General features: G+C 33.7%; 1 long non-coding RNA gene across 1 annotated transcript in view; it reads right to left on the reverse strand.

The window, feature by feature from the left end:
• Nucleotides 1–8973, reverse strand: part of LOC139801229 (uncharacterized) — a 115961-nt gene extending 106988 nt beyond the window's left edge. Inside the window, exons 1-2 of the long non-coding RNA XR_011728109.1 lie at nt 8790–8973; nt 6823–6953 (exon numbers count right to left, since the gene is read on the reverse strand). This is a non-coding gene — a long non-coding RNA (uncharacterized lncRNA). The remainder of the gene's footprint in view (nt 1–6822; nt 6954–8789) is intronic.
• Nucleotides 8974–9193: the final 220 nt, after the last annotated feature.

Raw genomic sequence — 9193 nt, forward strand, 5'->3', positions numbered from 1 at the left:
TAAAGGAATAACAAAATGGTCTGGCTGAGACACATGAATTTTTTTCTATGACCAGACACAAAGACTAGTACACAACACTCTTGCCAACATACATTGGATGGCAGACAAAAATGACAGCCTGCAGCAAATCACACAATGGACATCTCAAAAGAAACAATGCAAAAATGTAAAAAATCTTTGCCACATAGTCTTGATAATTCAATTTAGTAGCACGTTCAGAGAAAGAAGGTTACAGTTCCAGCAGGTACTGAAGTAATCCTCAGATGGCAGAATCTAAACTCACAGACAGAATAATATGTAAAAGTCTCTATGATTAGCCTGGAACTTCAGCCAGAATCAATGAGACCCGATGAAGAAAAGCCATCTCCATTTTCTAGCTCTTGAAGTGTTCAACTAAGCCCTACACAATTAATGCATTACATTATTTCATTCAGTCCATTATGCCTATCAGTTTTCCTGATATTGTGATAACTGCACTTAAAAAAAGATCACAAAAAGTAGCTAAAACCAGCTGCTTTATGCCTGGTATGGTGTCAAGTTAATTATTCATGATCTTAAATGCTACACATTTCATTTACAAGTGCTCATTAAATTTGTTCCTACGAGATCCTTTCTTTATAAAAGCTTTCATAGAAAACATCAACAAGTCCCTTTAAAACAAATAATTCTCTTTTATAAAAATACTTGTTTAACAAATCATTTTTAAATAATTTATGATTTTTACTTGCTAATGTCAAACATCAGTGGGAATATAAATCAGTCTATGCAGATTTTTTCAATACAGCTATATGAGTAAAGCTTCACTGTACATTTACTATTTATCTATCACTTGTTCACTGAACACAAGAGACTGTACTACCAAAGAAATTTTCTGCTTATAACTGCCTACACTACTTTCTGTGAATACATAAGCACTGAAACAAAGTTCACACTCAAGACCAACATTAATATCCTAGCAAAGGGTTCTAGATATAAAATAGGTTAGTTGATGCTTTGAAAGAAAAATTAATAAAAAAATACAAATATATACATTAATATCTTAATATCTATGCCAAATAAGCTTAAAAATAGATCCAGATATGGACAAGCTCTTCTAAAGATCCTTAGATTTAGCAATTCAATAATATATGAATGAAGTCAAACAATTCCTCAACCCCAATGGCAATTAGCCCTTAGTGCTATATGCCTTATCTAAGAGATCACTATATTAATATCACTATCAGGCAAGGGTGCTTTACGTTTTACATCTGTCATATCTGAAGTACATCCTATGAGTGAGTTGCTCACAAAAAGACACAAGAGCAAACATTACAATCCTTCAGTAGTACACAGATCCTTCAGATCTTACACAGTGCAACACCTTCCTTACGTTGACTTAGCAGAGGGGGGGGCTGTATTTGAAAAAAATCAGTAGTTTGGCTTTCTTTTATGTTTTCTCTTTCATTTCTTGTGGCATTTAAGCAGCCAAATAGACTTAGAGCTTAGAACATATCCTGGGTTGTTCTATTCCAGTATATAATGGAAAAGGTGAACAGAAAAGTGAGAGCAGATCAGCCCAGCTAAGCAATTTTCAATGTATTTTAGTGTAGAAAATATCTGTTCTGAAAGAAAACATTTTTTCAGCTGTCTCCAAAAACATCAGTTTAATGCTAACAACAGAGAATAATAATCATAGAATGTACAGCAATGATCTGCAATAGCAAACTATTAAAAGATAAGGATAAAAAATTATAATCTATTAGATTTTAACAGGTATTCAAGTAGATATCAGAAATCTTCACAAAAGCCTTTTTTATCAGCTACATCTCAATACAATCTTAGCATCAATCATGCAGTAAACCATGTGGGAGGAAAACCAGTTTCGTACAAAAAGAAACAGCTACACCTGTCTGGATATGGCTTATTACTAACCTTTACAGTAATAAAGGTACAAAATAACCCAAACAAAATGGGCTATAAAAGCCACTCTCAATTATGATATCTTATTTCTCCTTCAGATGCACTGGTTTTCATCTAGCTTTTTTCTTCATTTACTACAGATACTAAAAAGTGTAAACAGATTATGGTTTAAAACTGAAATATAAGCCCCTGTGGTTTAAATAGCCATTTTATTTAGCCACATTCAATAGCCACTTATATTTCCCAGAAATTTCTCCATTATGCAGACACTAAGTTTAATTAATAATTCTACTTCCTTATATTTGTATTAATGCTGATAAATGCTCTGTGACACATAAATGAGCTAATTTTGTCATAGAAGATTGCAGAATCTCCGTTCTCAGAGGTTTTGAAGACCTGACTAGACAAAGCCCTAAGCAAGTGAGTCTAAAACCAGTGTGGGCTCTACTTTGAGTGAGACCTGGGACAAGAGACCTGTGACACCCTTCCAAACCAAAGAGTCTATGATTCCATAAAACTTTTGTTTTTCTTAAAAGAGCCATTTAGGGTGCACTTCAGTCTCTTTGAACTACACAAAACACATTTTCCATGTGGGGATAATTACACATTTGCCTCATAGTTAATCTGTAATAACTTGTATGACATTAAAGGTATGCAAAATGGTGTAAATACATTCCATAACACAATAAAAGATGACAATTGGACAATCTCCATGACCTTTAAAAGACATTGTATGGTACAATATGGTCTCACTATCAGTTCTGTTACACGTACTTTAAAACACCACTGTGCACAGTGGTGCATTATTACAGCATCTGTAAGAATCTGATTACTAAATGATTGATCAGTTGAGTAACTACTAAAATACACTTGTCTGTTTTAAATCACCTTTTGAAGAAAAGATGTGTATTCTTTTTGAATGATCTGAAGCAAAATGTAAGTTAATTTTAACTCAATAAAGTAATAAAAGAGCAGCAGTATTTCACTGCACTCAACAACCAGTATCTGAGTAGTCTAAATACTTGATAAGCCTCAATGCTACCTTTTTAAAAAACATAAAAATTCTGTAGCATTTAACAGATACAGATATTGAAGTGACAGGTTTTGCCCAAAGTAGGGAAATAGTCATAATCAAGAGCTGAGCTCCATACTTAGAGCTAATACAACGCTTTTTTTTAAACTACTGCTTAATAACATTTAAAAAAATAAATAAAATAAAATAAAAAAAAATAAATAAAATAATAAATAAAAGAGCTGCTTACATCACTGGATAAGTTTTAAAAGGTAATAGTTATTTCAATCACATGCTAAAACAGGGAAGAGGGTGAATTTATTAGCAGAAAAAAGCCAACTTCTGGGTAGTAGTACAATTTTGAAGATTAGGACTGTTTCTAAAGAAGAAACTCAGGAAAATGATGTTTTAACATTACTTTTGTGTTAACTTTAATGATTTTCACAGAGCAAAATTTCTAAAAAAGTGTTTTTGCCATAGATTTAAATTTATAGTTTTACATAAAATACAACTGCAGAATTTAATTATAAGTATTTGCCAAAAAAAAAAGTAAAAAAAAAAATTATAGTATTTAAACTACTAAGTGTTAAAACTTGAGCTCTGTAAATAACTTCACAATACCTGGCTGAAGAAAGCTAGCTTGTAAATCTCAAGCATTCCAGACACCAAAATTCTATAACCACTTATATTCCAGACCTAAAAAGGGAGACTTTCCTCAATTCTCTTTGGAAGGCAGATCCTACCTCGCCAAGATTGGTAGTTTCATTAAGAAAACACTTTTATTTAGAGGCCTGGTACTTGAAAAGATTGACTCCTTCCCATTCCCATAGAGGGGGGGAAAAAACCCACTCATTTCAGAGGAAATCACTTCCTCATGAGAACAAACTGTTTTCCTTCAGTACTAACCAGAAAAGTAGAGGAAATTGAATGAAGAGGCATAAACTTGTCATATAAGGGTTACAGTGTTTTTAGACAGAAGTCCAATATCAAATAAGAATTCTTCTTTTTAAGGTAATTTCTAAAACACTGTTTCAGAGAAGATGGTTGAAGATCCGAACACTGAGCACAGAGTACAGATCTTAAACGATACCAGGAACTTAAAATGTGGATATTGGTACCGAGTGGTAACTTAGAGGTGTCAGATTAAGCAGGCTGCCAAAGTTCAACAGATTCAAATAAGAAGCAGATATCTGTACAACTACATTAGGAAAGCAGGTATCTGCCTTATCTAGCAGGCTGATAGCTTTATGAAACTCATTACAAGTTCACCTTACATATGTAAACAGCTTCCCCATCTTTGATGAGTTAGACTGGTCAAATTTAAGGGCTCAGACCTCTGCAGACTAAGCTCTGTTTGGAGCTGATACAAGTTTGTAAAATTATAAAGCATTTCTGTCATTTGGATGTTCATAATTTTTAAAGACTAAACTACAAAAAAATCCTTTCCTGTCTTTGCAAAGTCAGCACTGAAAAGAGCTCATTCTACAGACCAGTCTTCCTCGCTTTGCTCCTCTGTCTTCTGACCATGTGTGAACAGTGGACTGACATATCTGAGGTGTGATGTTACATGAACAACCCATGCAAATTCTTATGCAATGTCTCATTTATGTATTCCTGGTTCTATAAATCAGCAGAGGCACTACTTCTAGCCTATATCCTCCCTGAAGGCAAAAACCTCAACTAAAGGGGTTTCATTGACCCATCTTTATTTAAAAGAATCTCTGTCTCACTATATATCAGTCATTTATCAGTCCCTTAAACTTTGGGGCCTGTCATTGGATTAAAGAGCCTAGAACTGAACACAATACCCCAGTTGTGGTGTCACCAGTGCTGAGTAGAGGGAAATAATCACCCCTCTTATCTCCTGACTATTGTAATCTCTTTATGACCGCTAAAAATGCTTTTATAATAATAATATTATGTGGTATAATTATAACCAGAATTCAGGATTGACTCCCTTTACAACTGGTGGGCTAAGCATAAACATATTTAGTATTGCCTTGGACAGCAACAGTTTTGATGAACAAGAATCAAGTCATCAGTTAGTGCCCATTGAGTTTTCATAGTTCACTTACTGACCTTTGAAAACTGAAAAAATTAAAGAAATATTTAGCAGAACCACTTTCAGTGTCTTATTTGATAAGTAGGAAGACTGAGCCTGGTACATGCCTGGTACAAGTTTTGTGAAAGCATATTATTTTTTAAACCTAAGCGTTCCTCTGTTCAAAAACATAGTTCAATTGTTTCTAAAAAATGTACTGCAAACTGAATTACACACAAAAAAAAGGATTCTTTGAAAAAGAATTTCCTTTCAAGACTTGAATTTGATGAGAGTAAATTATGACTTTCACCTTCAAAGAAACCACATCTTACTTTTTTTTATTGTACTTGAAAAGAAACACTAAAGCAGAAAAGGACAGTTTTTCAGGAAAGCTAACAGGCAACACATACAGATAGTAAGAGATCACTTTATTATTTGCATAGCCAACCCATACAAGATTCTACAAAGTTGCATTCATTTGTAGAGACTAAATCATTCTGCTAGGTCTCAAGAGCAACTCTCGTCTTGCTTGGATAGCCTGTTCCATTGGGAAAATACAGTTCTCTTAAATCTGCATTACAAGAGAAAGCTTGTAATTCATGGCACATGCCAGAAGACTTTCCTTCCTCTGACATGTCCACAGTACTTCACTAATTCAGGATTCCCTGAGTACAGCACGTTCCAAATCTTCTCACCTTAACACTAGCAATACAAGAGACAACCCTGTATCTTTTGCTAAGCATTTAACATAGCTGCAAAGAAAACGTCAGAGTGGTAATGAAAATGGTAGGGACTGGGGAGTGGGAAGACTGTTACCAATAGACCAGGATGAACAGCTTTGAAAACATGCACAGCAATATCTTTTCCAATTCAGGCAGATTCCATCATAAAGAACTTCTTAAATAATAATTCTCCAGCTTATTTTTAACACTAGCAATGAATAAACCTATTTTCTATAGTAAATTATACACTAGAAAAAGGAAAACCAAACACTCACAGACTTCATTTAAATGAGACCTCTGATGCAAATGTATGAGCTTCCTCCCCAATACATCACTCTGAGTTGTTTTTCTACAAAATAAGTTTTTCCTACCTTAGGAGACTGATGAGTGATCTAAATCACTCATGAAAATGTGTATGAGCCCACAGAAAAAAAGATGGAGGGAAACAAAAGGCAATGATGGGAGTAGTTGTTTGGTTACGGATGGGGTAGAAGGAAGATAAAAAGGAGTATGAAAAGATTGGTAGCATAAAATGATGGCTGTAGTTGTTAGAAGGAAAACAGTCATTTCAGGCAGGAGGAAGAGAGAGAAAGAAACTTGAAGAAACAAAATGTTGGACAGCATTCAGAAAGGGAGCAAGCTAGAAGCAATAACAGCACAAAAAGTTTGAAAAAAGATATTAAAATAACAGCAGTGAAAAAGAACAGCAGACCAGTATGGAAGAGTAAAGTCAAGATCTGATCCATCAGGACAGAAAAGGCAAAGGAGTAGAAGACAGAGGCTAGAATGCAAGACATATTGAAAATAGAAGCCAGGTGCCATAGAGAAGAGAATTAGAAAGAGTAGCTGTCACTAGTATTAGAGAAATGACAACTCAAAACCATCAGATTTTTCTAGATGAAGTAACAGCAGCTTCTTTAAATACCTTGCAATACTGCTTACAGTTTAATCAAGTGGAAATATCACGAATTACGGATAAAAATCCACAATTAATTTTTAATTGCATAACATTATGATTTAGTGCAAAAAAAGGAAAATATTACTAATAATTTGTGCTAGTAATTGGATTTTACAATGTACTGTAAGTTTCATTCCAAACTGCATAAAGTAATGTGCATTATGTGCTTAGAAACATTTACAAGACTTACTGGCAGCTGTAGAACTGGCAGATGCACCAGCTGGTGTGTTAGCAGTAGCATCCTTACTGGTATGATTTACTATGGCAGCCTTAAAGCTGTTGAGATTCCATTTATTCTATACACATTTCTTGGTCTTAGACCTGAAAATAAAAATTTTTATTTAGAAAAATATTCATGTTAATTTTGAGAATCACCCTATAAATTTACCAAATTAAATTTAAATTCTTTATTTCCTGTTTCTAGTGTGTGAATTTTTAATGCCCATGTCAACTTTACTCTCAGGATCCAAACCTGTTAACTGAAATTATTATATTCATATACTTAAAGTCAACCAGAACACTTTTTGCTATCTCCCTTCTCCTGCTTGGTGTTGCACATGGGGGAATATCCTTACTTTGTGGTTGTTCCAGTTCTGGTAATTCAATACATTTGCATATGTTCTGTTGAGGTTGTGAATTATTCTGGCAGCAATACATAATTGACTTTAGTCAGTGGTTTTCTACATTGATTCCAGTAGAATTTTGCACAACTCCCACACCATAAGGTTCATGAAGTTACAGAATCTATGCCATAGCAGTGGTCTCCTGGTTTCATGGGATTGTTTTCTGGTCTGACTAAATTTCAGTTAATTCTATCCATTATCTGTTTATAGTGGTTACACATTACAGAGCATGCTGTGGGTTTACCCATCTCTTCCAAGTTAAAGGCCCGTTTGGAGTTTGGTGCATATGTGACTTTGAAGTATGTGAACCTTTTCTAAATTAAATTTTTCAGGGTGATCTTTTTCTACGTACAATTTTCTCTGTCTGTAACTGAAAAGAAAATTCTGCCCAACAGTGACTGACACAGAGAAAGGTTTTTAGAAAATATTTCTGTATTTTATACATACTTCAAAAACATATTTCTATTGCATTTGTCAATTGGCTTCAACATACAAGATAATGAAATACACATTGTCATGAAATATAAATAAATGAGCACTGGAGATAGAAATCTGCTCTAAATCTACATTTTGGAATGGATATTAAATGACACATACACTCTAAAAATCATAAACTGTTACTGTTAAAACATGCAGATATTTTATGGTAACATACTACTTTCTAGGACAGGTACACTCTGAATCCTGTAGATACATGCATTTAATTACTAAGGGAGAAAGCAACACAGTCTCACTGATATGCAGGCTTGGTGGTCTGGACAAAATGTGCCTCAGGGCAAAACCTACCAGTACTTGATATTCATAGAATAATCAAGTCTACTCACCCATTCTTCACATCATCATTGAAACATTTAATAGAATTGCTTCACAGAAAGGGACATAAGTGACTTGTGACAAACAATAAGAATATATCTGCAACATAAGAATAATTCTGTATCTCAAAAGGATAAAAAGAGATTTCATATTACAATATTTAAGAGAACTGTAGCAATTGCAATCCATCCTACTAAAAAAATAGTACAGCCTTTTATTATTTGTTTGAAATATTAAGCAACTCTGTCAACCACAGGAGAATTTGCTGGTAAAAAATTTGCTTAATCAATGTATCAGTCATAGTTCACAGTTAAGCCTGGATTGAAAGACACCGATTTCAACAAATTACATACTTTGAACAAGTCACTTAGGGCAAAGATTAAGGGTGCAGAATGAAACATTATTGGTTAATATTTAATAATTATTTTAATGGAAAAAACTTTTTAAATCATAAATTTTATTATCACAAAATTTTACTGTTCACACATTATATAAGACCAAAAGAAAAATAACTTCTGGTTGGCCAGAGTAATTTCTAGCTTTTCCTAACCAATTTTGTTTTCTGTCTGGGGCTTACATGCATGTGCTTCCAGATCTTTTTTTTGGAGCCAAATGCTGCCAATCTGGATGCATGTAAATTGGTTTATATTACTTTCTGTTATTTTTATGAGTGAAATACAGTATCTACCACTATCACTGGAAATACTAATTGTATTGTTACCTGAAAAAAAAAGTCTTTAGCATTCCTAGGAACAAGAAGAAAAATTGCCACCAAATCTGCAATCCTGTCACAAAAGCACTCTTATTCTTCTTAAACTTCGAACAGGTAAAAATCTGGAAAAAGGATCAGCATAAATTCAGATACAGCTGTGTTCTAATATACTGATGTATGACATTATTAAAGCTTGTATTTATCTATTGTATGATGTGAGGCATTGACAATACAAAGGAATACCACTGCAACCCATATTCTTAAATTAGTTCCACCTCTTACTGCAATATGTTGCTCTACTAAATGTATTAACAGGATTTTTTTATATTGCAGTAGATCCTTATTCAGAATAGCACTTATGAACATGCATTATTTGAAGCATATGATAAGTCTATCAGCCAACAATTAAGATG

Source organism: Heliangelus exortis, chromosome 11 (genome assembly GCF_036169615.1).
Source record: "Heliangelus exortis chromosome 11, bHelExo1.hap1, whole genome shotgun sequence".
Taxonomy (NCBI): Eukaryota; Metazoa; Chordata; class Aves; order Apodiformes; family Trochilidae; genus Heliangelus; species Heliangelus exortis.